The 14,393-nt window shown below is 36.4% G+C and overlaps 1 long non-coding RNA gene across 1 annotated transcript; it reads left to right on the top strand.

Annotated features, from left to right (window-relative positions):
* The first annotated feature begins 2,195 nt into the window (after positions 1-2,195).
* On the top strand, positions 2,196-14,099 carry LOC143682473 (uncharacterized). Its single transcript, XR_013175153.1, has 3 exons — positions 2,196-2,328; positions 11,356-11,441; positions 13,959-14,099. It is a non-coding gene; the product is annotated as an uncharacterized LOC143682473 (long non-coding RNA).
* The last annotated feature ends 294 nt before the right edge of the window (positions 14,100-14,393 follow it).

Raw genomic sequence — 14,393 nt, 5'->3', positions numbered from 1 at the left:
ACTCCTTTTTGGGTAGTGTTTTAAATTTTTTGGTTGCAACTCATTATGTGTCACAAAACAAATTTAGGAGGTGAGAACCATTATTATTTTTGAATGAAATAGAAAAGAGAAAATTACAGGGTACACCACTGATTACAGGTATAGACATATATTTTAGGTTGTAGATGTGTTTGTGTATGCATAGCATCATGATATGAAAAGTGTATTTTTCAATTTGTCAGAGTTAATATGTCAGCAGGAACAAGTTTATAAACTACATGTTGTAATAAGGTAAGTATCAGATCTGGTACTGAATACCTAATCAAACTCTACCATTTAATCACTCCTATACCTTTGGAAAGTGATAAATTTAAGCATTGATATTAAGTAGTTAATGCAGAAACCTTTCATTTAGGGCCCTGATAATCAAGAATAATAAAATTTCAACAGCTATATCCATTATTTTCTCACTCCTCAGCACCAAAGCATGACTTACTCATATATTGTCCTTATTATTTTCAACTAAAAGTGGCTTTTTAATTAATTAATATTGTTCAAGGAATTCCCATTAGAACTTCACTTGATATAAAGTACTTACCTTAAATGATGGCTCTAGAAAAATTTAGGGGTCGTCCAATTTTCAGGTTATTATCTAAAGGAGTAAGACACTTTGGCCATTGTATCCCATAGTCAACTTATACTTTTGTCTGAAACAGTAAATAACAGCTTAGCAAACATATATTAACCAAGCTTAGAGGAAAAATCTTGGAAATCAAATGCTCTTTAATGCAGAATGAGAGTGATAGCCCTGCTCTAAGACTTGTCCTAATCTGTCAATGAAAGTTACATTCTAATATAAAACTATTTGGGTTCGTGAAGTTTTAATTTCGTTACTTGTTTTTTCTCAAACTCCTTTTTGGGTAGTGTTTTAAATTTTTTGGTTGTAACTCATTTATTCAGCCTTGCATGGTGTCTGCTGTTAATGTAAGGGCTGTGAGTGGAAAGGAGGGGGATCCTGAAGCATAGGATGGGGATATTTGGCTTGATAATGATTGTGATGGGGAGATGGAATCCCTGGAATCTGCTAAGTCTTTGCTAGATAGACCTGTAATGGACTGCCCTGAGAAAAGAATTTCCTAACCTCCAGCCTGCCTTGAGGAAACAGCTTCCCAGACTCCAATCTGCTCAGAGGAGTCTGTGATCTAACCTCCGTCTAAGGAGATTAACATGTCAGTGCCTGCTAACTCTGTAACCACCACCCCTAGGGAAACAGCCCTCTCTCCTCTGTCTGGAGTGACTAATCTTATTTCACCAGACGAAACTGCAGGGAAATGACCTGAGGTAACTGACTTCTTTTCATGACCCACCTTACCCCACCCTTCTTTTCTTCAAGAATTATAACTAAAGTCGCAACAGGTCCTGAAAGGTAACGCACAAAGTGACCCCTGAGGATACTATATTCCAAAAGAAAAGCAGAAGTCAAAATACTCTGATTTGCAGAGACCTATGGCTTTGGCTAGTAGATCATGGGGTACCTAGAAGTAAAATAGATGGCAGTCTACTAAATGCTTGTTTGAGCTGTAAAAGCAGAAGAATTCTAGGTCAAGTGAAAGAAATTGTAACATGAATTACAAAAGAAGAGTCATGGCCCCTTAATTCCCAGACTTAAGACAGTTTACAAACCCAGAACCCCATGAATGAGGGGAGGGCCAAGTACACTTGAGGGAGGACTACTTTATATTGCCCCAAATTTACACTGTTAACTTTCCTCCCAGCCTTCCCCCAAAAGACAGCCTTTTACCAGGGTGACTGTGCTCTAGGGCAAAGGACATGCTTATTTGTTTGGGGGATTGTTGGACACTGGCTCAGAGGAGATACATTTCAGGAGACCCAAAATGTTACTCTGCTCCACAACTCAGAATAGGGGCTTATGGATGTCATATGATCAACGGAGTTTTAGCTCAGGTCTATCTCACAGTGGGTCCAGTGGGTCCCCAGACCCATTGTGTGGTCATTTCCCCAGTCCCAGAATGCATAATTGGAATCAACCTACTCAGCAACTGGCAGATTCTCTACATTGGTTTTCTGACTCATGGAATGTGGGCTATTATGAAAGAAAAGGCCAAGTGGAACCCACTAGAACTGCACCTACATAGCAAAATAGTGAATCAGAAGCAATACAATATTGTAATCCTGGAGGGATTGTAGAGATTTAGTGCCACCCTTAAGAATTTGAAGGATGTAGGGGTGGTGATTCACACCACATCCCCATTCAAATCTCCTATTTGACCTCTGAAGAAAACAGATAGGACTTGGAGAATGATGGTGGATTATCATACACTTAACTAGGTAATGACTCCAATTGTAGTATCATTGCTTGAGCAAATCAACACTTCACCTTGTACCTGGTATGCAGTTATTGATCTGGCAAATATTTATTTCTCAATAGCTGTCAGTAGGGACCACCAGAAACAGTTCTCATTCAGCTGGCAAGGCCAGCAGTATACATTCATTGTCCTGTCCCAACAGTATAGCAGCTCTCCAGCCCTATGTCACAATCTTGTCCACAGGCACCTTGATCATTTCTCCTTCTCACAAGACATCACCCTGCTCCATTATATTGATACTATCATGTTGATTGGACCTAATGAGCAAGAAGTACAACTAATCTAGACTTATTGGTAAGGCATTTGCATGTCAGAGGATGGGAGATAAATTCAACAAAAATACAAGGGCTCTCACCTCAGTGAAATTTCTTGGTGTCCAGTGGTCATGTGGAGTTACACCTTCTAAGGTAATGGATAAACTGTTGCATCTAGTCAATACCTAGTTGGCCTCTTTAGATTTTGGAGACAATATATTCTTCATTTGGGTGTGCTACTCTGGGCCATTGATCAAGTGACCAGAAAAGCTGCTAGTTTTGAGTGGGGACTGGAACAAGAGGAGGCTCTACAACATGTCCACTTGAGCCATGTGAACCAGAAGATCTAATGATGCTGGAAATGCCAGTGGCAAATATGGATGCTCTCTGGAGTGTTTGGCATGTCCCTATAGGAGAATCACAATACAGGCCCTTAAGATCTAAGCACAAAGCCTTACCATCGACTGCAAATAACTTTGCTCCTTTTGAGAAACAGCTTTTGGTCTGCTCCTGGGACTTGGTAGAGACTGAAAATATAACAATGGGATGCCAAGTTACCATGAGACTAAAGTTACCTATCATGAGCTGGGTGTTTCTGACCCACCAAACGATAAAGTTGGGTGTGCACAGAAGCACTCTATCATAAAATGGAAATGGTATATAAGAGATCAGGCTTGAACAGATCCTGAAGACACAAGTAAGTAACATGAGGAACTGGTCCAAATGTCCATTGCTCCCATTCCTGCCACATTATCTTCTCTTTCCCAGCCCAGAGTTCTGGTCTTTTGGGGAGTTTCTTACAGTCAGTTGACTGAGGAAGAGAAAACTTAGGTCTGGTTTACAGATGGTTGTGCACAATAGGCAGGGGATGGTTGTGCACAATAGGCAGGGACCACACAGAAGTGGACAACTGCAGTACTATAACCCATTGTGGGATGTCTATAAGAGACAGTGATGAGGGGAAATCTTCCCAGTAGGTGGAACTTCAAGCAGTGCACCTGGTTGTGATTTTGTTTGGAAGGAGAACTGGCCAGATGTGCATTTGTATACTGACTCACAGGCTGTTGATAATGTTGATAATAGACTTGGAAGAAGCATGATTGGAAAACTGGTAACAATGAGGTCGGAGGAAGATGTATGTGGATAGACCTTTCTGAGTGGGCAAAGAATATGAAGATATGTGTGTCCCATGTGAATGCTCACCACAGGGTGGTTTAGCAGAGAAAGGTTTTAATAACCAAGTTGATAAGATGACCCATCCTGTGGATTGGATACAAGTCATCCTCTTTCCTCAGCCCACTCCTGCCATTGCCTAATGGGGTCATGAACCAAATGGGCATGGTGGTGGGGTTGGAGGTTATGCATTAGCTCAGCAACATAGACTTCTACTCACCAAGGTTGACTACCCAATCTGTCAGCAGCAGAGATCCATACTCAGCCCCTGATATGGTACTGTTTCCCGAGGTGTTCACTCTGCTACCTGGTGGTAGTCTGATTACTTTGGACCACTTCTATCAAGCAAGAGGCAGTGATTTGTTCTAACTAGAAAAGACACATACTCCAGATATGGGTTTATAATCTCTGCACACAATGCTTCTGTAAAAACTACCATCCATGGACTTTTGGAATGCCTTATCCACCATAATGCTATTCCACACTGCATTGCTTCTGATCAAGGTAACCACTTCACAACAAATGAAGTGCGGGAATGGGCACATGTTCATGGAATTCTCAGATCTTACCATGTTCCCCATCATTCAGAGTCAGCTGAGTGAACATAATGGTGGAATGCCCTTTTGAAGACCCAACTACAATGGCTTAGGTGACACCACCTTTCAGGGCTAGGGTGATGATCTCCAGGAGGCTGTATATGCTCTGAATTAGCATCCAGTATATGGTGCTATTTCTCCCATAACCAGGATTCATGGGTCCAGGAATCAAGGTGTGGAAATGGGAGTGGCACCACTCACTATCACTCTTAGTGATTCACTAGGAAAATTTTTGTTTCTTGTCTCTGAAACCATAGGCTTAGTTCCAAAAGGAGGAAAGCTCCAATCTGGAGTCACAATAATGATTCCATTGAACTGGAAGTTAAAACTGCCACCTGGCCACTTTGGGCTTCTTTCATGCCACTGTATCCAAAGGCACAAAAGGGGATTACTCTTCCATCTGGGGTACTTGATTTTGACTGTAAAGGAGAAATAAGTCTGCAATTGCACAATGAGGGTAAAGAAAAGTTTTCCTGGAATATGAGAGATCCCCTAGGGCATCTCTTAATACTACCATATCCTGTGATTACAGTAAAAGGAAAACAGCAACAACTTAATTCAGGGAAGACTACCAATGGCCCAGAAATTTCAGGAATGAAGTTTTGGGTCATCCCACCAGGCAAAGAAACATGCACAGCTGAAATGCTTGCTGAGGGTAAAGGGAACATGGTATGAGTTGTAGAAGAAGATAATAATAAATATGAACTATGGTCACATGACCAATTACAGAAAGGAATATGATGGTATAGATATTTATTTCCTATTTTATTATGAGTATGTTTGTATTTGTACATGAGAAAATATCTTGTATTCCTCTTATCATATGACATATGTTGTATTATTCATATTATAGTATGTAAATCATAGGATACAGAAGCTTAAGAGTTAATGTTACCTAAGGACTTGCACCCTATTTGGAGAAATGAGAAATGTGGTACATTTCCAGTTGTATGCAGGATAGCTGAGTATTTGTTAGGGGAAACAAATGTTTGTTATTGTGTTCTATTTGGAAATTGAGTGTGTTTCAAGATGATGTGTAAAGCTGACAAGGGGTGGACTGTGATGGTTGGGTTCTGATGTCAACTTGGCTAAATGATTATGCCCAGTTGCCTGGTTGGGCAAGCACTGGCCTGACCGATGCTGCGAAGATATTTCATGGCTGGTTGATGAGCCAGAAGGTTGGTGTAATGAATCATCCGTCAGTTCATTGCATCGGTGCCTGGTTACATCTGTGATCAACTAAGGTGTGTCTCCCACAATGAGATACTCCAATCAATTGAAGGTTTTTAAGGAAGAAGAGAGACTCTTTCACTGCTTCTTCAGCCAGTGAGCCTCTCCTGTGGAATTCATCCAAACCCTTCACTGGTGCCACCAGCTTCACAACCTGCCCTATGGATTTTGGCTCTTTCATTCCCACCTTTAGAAATCTCCTAATTACAGATATCTACAGTTCAACAAATGCTACAGAGACAACTGATACCCAAATGCAAATGAGCACAGGTAGAACTTGTACTAGGTTGAATGTTGGCCCCCAAATGTTGTGTCCGTGTCCTATCTCCAAAAAGTGTGAATGAACTTTTCTGGAAAACGGATTTTGCAGATGCAGTTAAATTAAGAATCTTGAGATGAAATCATCCTGGATTGCCTTGGTGAGCACTAAATTCAGTGATAGGAGTCCTTATAAGAGACACATAGAAAAGAAAAACACAGAGTAAAAAACACTGTGTGAAAACAAAAGCAGAGATTGGTGCTTTGCAACTATAAACCAAGGAAAGGCTGAAACCACCAGAAGCTGAAAGAGGCTAGAAAGGATTATCTCACAGAGCATTCGGAGAGGGTGTGGACTTTAGGACACCTTGATTTTGGAGTTCCATCTCCATAAATCTGAGTCAATAAAACGCTGTTGTTTTTAAGCCATTAAATGTGTGGTAATTTGTTGTGGAATTCTTAGGAAATTAATGCATACCCATTCTTTGGTATACAGTTGCATAACTCCAATCTCTGTCTTATTTCTTTTCACTGTGTACATTAATATATGAAAGGAGAAAAATCAATTGAAGGGAGAGCTGTTCAACAAACAGGAACTAGGACTTGATGTGTTTGAAATTTCATAGTGTTTCCTCACATCAAATGCTGAAATTAAAAATTACTTCCAAGCAAAGATGGAAACATGGTACTGCCTAAAAAAGCATAAGTAAAGACAAGACAAAATGTGTGATTGTAAATCTTTCTAAATACCTTTGTAATGCCAAAGGTTGTTCCTCAGAGTACAAGAGACCCTTTGAAGAGATTAAGGGTGTGCCTCACAAATCCCAATCAAACAATAAGGCCCTTTGGGACATAAAAGTGTTGATCCTCAGCCATTTGGGCAGGATATTGAGGTAGAAAATGGCTAATCCCTAAAATAATTATGCATGGTTTTTGTTTAATAGACTGAAGCATAAGAAGATTCAAAGGAGGCTTACATAGTTTTCAATAGAATTATAGATGCTGAATTATTACTGTCTTTACCTGATGGGACTGTGAAAAATTGAGTGCTTTTAATGTCTAAACTTCTACTGGCAGGAGGCAGGCTGAATCTATTTCTCATCTGCAAACAGGTACTACCTTTCACGAAAAAGGAAAGATGCCATGAAAAAGGAAAGACCACAGAGGGCATTAGGTCTGTCATACAGCCATGGAAACTTATTGGCAGGTCTTGAGCTCTAATCAAGAAATTTCAACACATATTCATATAGATTTCGTAATATCTAAGGGCCTGCAACTCCATTAGCTGAATAACACACATTTAAATTGGCATTTTCTTCTCTTTTAACTTTCTGCTACATACCCCCACTTCTTGGATTCCATTTCCAAAATAAACTTCCAATATGCCAGCTTTTGTCTCAGACTGTGCTTTTGTGATAACTCTGGCTACAACATTAATTTCCTCAATTTCTTCTGGGCTCTGATGTAAAAGAGCTTCGACCCTTACTTTTTATCCATAAACATCGCCCTTCATTCTTTTGTTACTCGACCTTTTTCAACTTGCTATACCATTCACAATTAAAAATTCCATATGAGTAATCAAGTTTAAGCAGTTTCAAGAAAGAAAAGATTAATAGAATAGATCATGAGAAAATACCAATATTAGTTAAGAGTCTGATTGCCTACAATCATAACATAAGCAAACATATTTCTATTATTAACATAGCTGTTCTATGTTAGATCATATCATGCTCAGTGTGAGCTCTGTAAGGTTAGGGAGACGTGTTGTATGGATGTATGTTCACATGTTGTATGTATGTTTTTTCACAGTTTTAATTAAAACACTTTTATTTTGTCTACCCCTTCCTTTTAACCCTTACTTACCAGGGAATGACTTCCCCCAGCTCTTGGATGAAAACATTGGCTTGTCTGCTTTTTTTTTTTTCCTTAAGTAAAGAGATGACTTATAGTTGCTTTAAATCAGAGTATCAATTGAGAAATTAGAATGTCCTGTGCAATATATTGATTACAATTCTGAATTTATTTCATCTTCAAAATATTTTCCCCATCCCCGTCTTGATCCAGCCTGAGAGGGAAAGAAAAATATATGATCTCTATTCCTCTAACTTACCTTTTCTCTCCATCTCCCAACCCTGACCAGTCCTAGCTAGCTAACGTGGCTTCACCACTTTGTACCTGGAACGTGGAAAGAGAGTAATGACAAAGGGCAGAAAAATTCTTGTCTGAATTTGTGTCCTCAAAACATGACTCGAAGTATTCCAGATGTCAGAAGTTTAAAGCTAATTTTCCTCTCATGTTGTTTTCAGGGACATCTTGATATATTGACCACTTTTCATCAACAGTTCATTTTATCTGAGAGAATGAGACTCTCACTTCATATTGTCCTGCACCTTTCTTTTTTCTACCTCAAAACTTCCTATGTTTCATCACAGTCCCTTTCCTGCTGACTTCCATTCTCCCCTTCAGGTGGCCATAGTGTGCAGTCTGAAACTGTCCCATCTACTCACAGTAAATTAATGTCTTCACGAGCTTCCCCTAGTCCACCATCTTGAGTCTGTTATAATTCTGCTAATGAAGGTAGTTAAGAGTCGTCAAGACCATCTCCCATTTCTTTGAACAATATACATATTGTGATTTGACATTTCTCTTTTGGATTTCACGTCTATTGCATGGTGATGCCATGGGGAAATTTCAATTTTAAAATATTATTGAAAAGCAAACTGAATAGAATGAGAAGAAAGCTAAACGTAACGGTGAAAGAATGTTAAGAAAAAGAAGGAAATGTTGACCTTGTGAAATTTTACTACGAAAAACAGAAATTTAAGGAAATTTAATATTTGCTTTCAAATATCTGAAGAAATAAAATTATAGCTGTTGAAATGTTGATAAGTATATGTATTTACAGGAAGCAAAAATATCTGAGAGATATTTTTCAATGAAATGAAACAATTTCTAAAATGTGAATGAATAAAAACAGAATGATTCAACAATTTAGTGAATGACAAAATATGCATCCTATAAATAATAAGAGCAGTGAAAGGAGATATCTTAAAAGACTGATTTTTGAGATTACTGAAATATTTCCCCATACAGTGCTTACTCCTCATACATTTTATAAAGTTTTAAAAAGTGTAAGTGAGTGAAAGACAAACACACACTCAGACTTAACTATTCAGTCGGTTTGAGAATATTCTTTCTTTTGCTCATGTTTTTGACTGAATTCACAGTCTTCGAATTTTGTTTGGTGATTATATAAACACAACCTTGTCAAAATGAATTTCACATTAAAAATGTACCAAAATCCTCAGGATACTTAAAAGAAGCAAAACATTCTATGTAACAAAACAAGAGAAACTTTCTATAAAAGAATTTTCTTAAGCAAGACGGATTTTCTTTAAGCCGAAACCATGACTAGTCTACATACCAGTTTGTCATTTTCACCTGGGAAATTCCTCAATTCTCCTTGTATATTTTCCTACAATCCAATCATAAAAATAATGCAATTATATATGTTATATGTGCCATTCTGATGTTGGCATCAAGGATTCATTGGCAGTCTTTGATTTTTTTTTCTATTTTATTGCTTTATATCTCAAGTAAAGCTTATTTCAGAAACCCTAGATATTGTTATCCCTGGTTTATACTAACTAGGTTTTTAATTAGCCATGGTTTTTATCCCACTACCTGGATAAAACATATCAGTAAAAATGTTTTCTCATAAAATAAATTGAATATTTCAGGGCTAAAAAAGTGATTATCTTTTTTTTCTCGTGACTGACCTTAATAACTTACAAACTCCATAGGCCCTTTGTGATATATATGAGTTATGAGACTTTCATATACATGAAAGAAATGTAATAATCTCCCTTCACTGCAAAGATATTCTATAACCCCACATAGAATCTGTAAAGGGCACATGATTTCTTGTGATTGCAAGACGACTGAATAAATATGGTGGGTATCTATCAAAATTCAGATGTATGACACCTAAGGATCTCTGTTTATAACAGGGGTTTTATGTTTGAACTATCGATATTTTAAAAATCAGGAAATTTTATTATACTTGAACTAGAAAAATATTACCCAAAACAACTGACTGAATTTTAGGAGGGCTCTTTAATTAATTTGTAATTGTTTATTTAAGTATATCAGCTTTATACTGAAAATTCCATTTAGAATATTTTAGATTGTCATCATAACATTTTTGGTAGAAAGAACTTTATCAATTGTTTTAAATTTGTATGTATCATTCATAAATCACCCATCCTGCTCTATAAAACCACAGGGATTCCAATAAAATTGGTTCCCTGACAACACCACCTAGCTGCACAGACTACATTAACAGAAATGAATTGATCAATTGAATCTCTCCCAAGAAATATAAATAATGCCTCTCCCTATACTCACTGAATAAATAAGATAAACAAAAGAAAACAGAAGCGACAACACTTTATATTTTACAGGCAACAGTCCTTTACAAATAATAATATTGCTGTAATTTCATTTATGAAGAAACTCTTGCCAGAGAACTTAAATCATTTATTCAAGTAAACAAATTGTATTTTGCAAACGGAAATACTTAAACCGAATAATATTTTTAAAAGTTATTTTTAAATCATCAAATAGCATATTTGACTCCTTTCAACACGTGTAAAACTCTGTAATCCCCACCACAATCAGGATACAGAATTACTCCACCACCTTAAAAGTCTTCACTGAGCTCACCCCCTGAGATTACACTTTCTCCCTTTGTCTAACCTGTAACAAACACTGAGTAGAATTTTTGCGTCACTTCTGGCTTCTCCAGAATGACATATAAATGGAATCATACGGTATGAAACTTTTCAAGACCCAACTTTTGCCATTCAGCATAATGTTTTTAAAATCCATCCATGTTGCTAGGTATATAGAGTATTTATTCCCTTTTATTGATGTATGCCATTGTCTTGCAGGCGCAAGATTGTGAATTTCACGATAAAGTGTTTGGATTTGGTCCAATTGTAAAGTCATCTTAGCAGGGGGCTGATGGTCTCTGAACTACATTTCCAAGAGTTTACTGGAGCCCTCCTGTGGCTAACAGAGTGTCGGCAAGAATGGAAGAAGGAAGAAAGAACAGTGAGGAGGCTAGACTGGAGTCACATATGATAGCAAGTGACATACTCAGCTGCGACCCATGGCGGACATGGAAATTAAATTATTATACAATTATATTTGGAAGGGGTACTGATGAGATCTGAGTACTAGGGAAAAAGGAATCAGGTGTCACGTTTTGTTTTATAATGTCTGCTGGTTTTGAGTTTTCTGCAGGTTTAGACATGTCTGACCCATTTAGTCTATCCCTGATTTTTCTTTTGCGGGACTTGATTTTGCACTGTGAAGCAGAGTAACTGTATTATTGAATTACATTACAAGGCCAAACAGGGCATTGTCTTTAAACTGTAAAGTATCATGTTGCGTTTCTTACTTATGTTTTCACAGATGAAGAACTTAAAGTCCGCTTAAATACTCAGTGACAATACAACACATCTAAAGATCAACATAACGTCTGTAAGAGCGTATTAAAAGTAAGCGCTATTCAGAGCTGCTAAGAATCAAGGATTTGTTAGAGAAACATGTTTCCACTGAATTTTGCTCACTTTTTCTAACTTAATAACTTACAGAATAAATGAAATAATGTAGTGATTGTAAAATAAAAACAGCATACAAAAATCTGATCAATTTACATTTCCCTAAGAATTATAACTAAGTCTAAGTTAAATATCTATCCATCTATCATATATCTACATCTATTTTTCGATCTATCTAATATTTCATGCAAGACTGTTTTGTCATCTGAACCTGAAGGTACAGTTAGCTGTTTACAAATTTTATATGATGCATGCTACTTCTATTCAAATCAGTGAAATGGGATTTGTGATTTTTATGTAGATTAAGTGTATGACTCTTCCCCTTGACACAGCATTACTTAGACATTCTTTAGGTATATCCTGAGAATTCTTTATTTACATAAATTCTTATGTTTTGTGTTGAGAAAAAAATATTTCCCTAGGATTTAGTCCAACTTTTAAAAGAATTTTACAATAATTTTGGACAAAATAAAGGCATTTTTATTAATATATGTTATGTAAATTATTAAAAGATTAAAACAGTGATAAATGGCATATGGAATAGTCTTATTTGAGTGTCTGTATATGTTTTTTACTTTGCAAGAATATACACACTCATATTTAAATATAAACAATAGAAGATGCAGGTATTAATAAGTAGAAAAGCAGAATGATTGAAGGAAGGCAGCATAAGAAAAAACCTCCGGAGTAGGGAGTATTTTATTTTATGTTTATTTGATCTGCTCTGTTTGCCTGGATCCCACTGGTGTAATCTATTCATCAGGATTAAACATTCATGAGTCCCTTAAAAGCAGATGTTTAGTATTTCCATCTCTGAATATGGCAGTTGCAAAAAAGGCTCCACAGAAAAAAATGAAGCTCTCACTGGGGAGTATTCCTTTTTCTAATTTAATTAGTTTAAGGATCTCACTTAAATTCAGCAAAGTTAAGCTATTGACCAGAACCCTTGTTTGGCTTTGAAGAGCACTTTGAACATTTACTTTCAGGCTTGTCCAGGTTTAAACAGAATTAAAATTTGAAACTATATCAGCAACATTTTAAATTAATGATCTAATTACCATCCATTCCTTTGGTAATTATTGCTGTAATATCTATCTAGAGATACTTTTTAGTGACATGGATGTCATAAGAACATCTATGGAGTTTTCATTATAATTTGGCATTAATTTTAAAAACTATTAGTTTAAGCTGTAATCATTTTCAAGCTCAATGAACTCAAGGAGATCTTAATCTTTAGTGTTTTCTAATTATTATTTTAACATATTTCCTAAAATCTCTCTTTTCATTCTCATTCCCCTTTAAATTTTATCCAGTAATATCCAGTGAATGTTGTAATGATATTAAAGCAAAACATTGTTATTCAACAAAAACTAGCATTTTTATATATAGGAGAGATATTTTTGCAAAATACATAAACATCTGTGTGCATATAATTTAAATATATGCATGTATACATACGTATGCCTATATATAACGCATTATTAAAAACATGTGTCATTACTAAAAATTATGCACAGTCTGAAAATGGAGGCGATTTTCAATGAATGATATCATTGCTTTTCCCCATCTTTGTGTTCTTATGAATTCTATGTAGAAGACTAATAATGCCACATTGCTGGAGGAAACTATGACTGAGGAACCAATACAGGGAAAATCCAGTGCATACAGTCCTCCCTTCTTTCTTCTCCCACAAAGCAGGTTTTTCTTTCATTCCCAGAACACAGTTATCATCTAGCTTTGCAGAAGCCACCCCCTCACCATGCCTGAGTAATCTCTCATATTTGACTTATTTTATGCCTATTTAATTTTATAAATACCTGCTATCATTACATATTTTCATGAAAAATGAATTCAGTTCATCATGCAGAAGGATGTACGGCTCACAACTCCCTAACATATAGAAGGTTTTCTCCTGTTATTCATGCTAGTTTCCTTAGCATTGGAAACCTAGAATACAAGTTAATTCAATGCTGAAAGTATGCAAAGTACTTTTGTTTTCATGACTATGTGCATATTTTAAAGAGTACTAGAATGAGAACCAAAAGCCCAGTCTCCTAAAACATGATACTCAAGTAATAAACTTAAAATTTCATGGACCTCATTTTTTTCCTTTAAAGAGCAAGGCTTTTTACTAGATAATTTCTAATAAAAACACTGAAAGCAAAGTAGGTAAATGAGATCATGAAAGAGAAATGAGGCAATTTCACAACATTATAAAATTGGTTGAATTCAGCATGGTCAATAATCGGTACTCAATTGCAGTCTTTACATATCACGTGGTAGATAATATCAAAGATGGAGAGCAATACTCCTGATAATAAAATGGCATGGACAATGACATTAACAGAGATTATGAATCTCCAAAGGGCTTTGCTAAGCTTTTAACTTGGTATTAGCTAATTCAACCATTATACTAACCACGTGAAATAGTTACCCTTCATGTCTGTTTTGCAGGTGAGGACATGAGATACAAAGAGCTTAAGAGTCTCATCAAAAGAAGCAAATGGTAGAAGTTACGACTCAAAATTCAAATCCAAGTAGATGGATCCTTCATCCAGCATTGTTAAGGTCTCCTAGACACTCAATAAATGGCAATGTCTCTGTCTTTTATCTTCTGTGTTCTAAATATAAATGTGGCAAGGAAAAATCACTGAAATAAAAAGTGCCATATTTTATTGTGTTTTTCCCTGTAATGTAGGATTTCTCATACTTTTCCAAGTTTTACATACTTTGTTCTCATACTTTAAAAAGTTTTAGAAAGTAAGTAACAAAAATAATGGAATGATCTGCTATCAGGAAGTAATATTCATGTGGTATAATCTTGATCTTCAACCCAGTTATCCTTAGCAGTACAAACCATGAGAGAAATTATGATAGAGAAGTCAAAGC

The sequence above is a fragment of the Tamandua tetradactyla genome, chromosome 5 (assembly GCF_023851605.1).
Source record: "Tamandua tetradactyla isolate mTamTet1 chromosome 5, mTamTet1.pri, whole genome shotgun sequence".
Lineage (NCBI taxonomy): Eukaryota > Metazoa > Chordata > Mammalia > Pilosa > Myrmecophagidae > Tamandua > Tamandua tetradactyla.
The sequence above is the reverse complement of the archived record's forward strand: the minus strand, read 5'-3'. Positions and strand labels throughout refer to the sequence as shown.